The 1,254-nt window shown below is 38.4% G+C and overlaps 1 protein-coding gene across 1 annotated transcript in view; it reads right to left on the bottom strand.

Annotated features, from left to right (window-relative positions):
- Positions 1-1,254, bottom strand: part of LOC106874241 (junction-mediating and -regulatory protein) — an 80,721-nt gene that overhangs the window by 16,941 nt on the left and 62,526 nt on the right. The window lies entirely within an intron of this gene.

Genomic DNA, 1,254 nt, shown 5'->3' with positions numbered 1-1,254 from the left:
TGTAAGTGTTTATTGAGCGAAAACACCTAAAGCTCCATGAAGCTCCGGCAGGGGATGGTGGCGAACCCTGCTGTAGTCTTCCACCACAACTTTCTCTCACTCTTTCTTCCTGTTTCTGTTGTACCTGTAATTCAAAGGGTCAGCCTTGTCACACTGTGTCACGCTGAATATCCCCAAGAACTACGTTAAGGGTACATGTGTCTGTGGAGTGCTCAGCCACTTGCACGTTAATTTTACGAGCAGGCTGTTCCGTTGATTGGATCAACTGGAACCCTCAACGTCGTAAGCGACGGAGTGCCAACACACACACACGCACACAATGAATCTTTAAGAACAGCAATTGTAATGTTTTAAGTCATCAAGCTCAGTGGTTTTTATAAGATTATTTCATTTCTTGAAAATGTTTTATGAAATATAGACACTAACTTGACAAAATTACCATGAGGGTTAGAATTATAAAAAGACATCACAGCTGTAGTATTCTAACCTTTATTATGATATATTGAACCAATGCCAACTGTATGCGCTAATTCATATTTTTATACATATATCCATCAGCGTCATCATCATCATCATCATCAACATCAATATTTAATGTCCAGTTTCCATGCTGGCATGGGTTGAATGGTTCAGCAGGATCTGACAAGTTGGAGATTGAGTAATACTCTAGTATCTACTTTGGCAAGGTTCCTACAGCAAGGGCCCTTCCTAATCCCAACCACTTTACAGAGTGTATTAGATACTGTTTTAGGACTAAGACTTTAACCTTTTAGCATTCAGACTACTCTGTCAAATGTAATGCTTATTTATTCACATTGCTTTGAATTAATCATGCATTATCTTGTGACTTCAATATTTCGAAAGTGTGATTGTTTATTTTTAGAATGACATTGTATGGTAAGTGTGAGATTGAATCTGGCCAGTTTGAACATAAAACAGGTAGAATATTTGAGCCAGATATGGCCAGTTTAAATGCTAAGGGATCAAAGTTTTGCCCAATGCTTATTCAACCAGACCAGATGAAAAAACCATCAGGTGAAATATAAAGTCACACTCAAAATGAATTTTACAGTAAATTTGAGTCTACATTCAGTATTGAGTCTCTCACCACCACCACCACCACCACCACCCTCTGAAACATCAGTAAAGGTTTGGCTGTTATTAAACTTTCTTGAAAATAACAACCTTAAATTAACAAGGAGTGGCTGTGTGGTAAGTAGCTTGCTTACCAACCACATGGTTCCGGGTTCAGTC

This window comes from Octopus bimaculoides, chromosome 2 (genome assembly GCF_001194135.2).
Source record: "Octopus bimaculoides isolate UCB-OBI-ISO-001 chromosome 2, ASM119413v2, whole genome shotgun sequence".
In the NCBI taxonomy this organism is placed as follows: Eukaryota; Metazoa; Mollusca; class Cephalopoda; order Octopoda; family Octopodidae; genus Octopus; species Octopus bimaculoides.
Note: the sequence above shows the minus strand (reverse complement) of the source record. Positions and strands in the feature narration are given on the sequence as shown.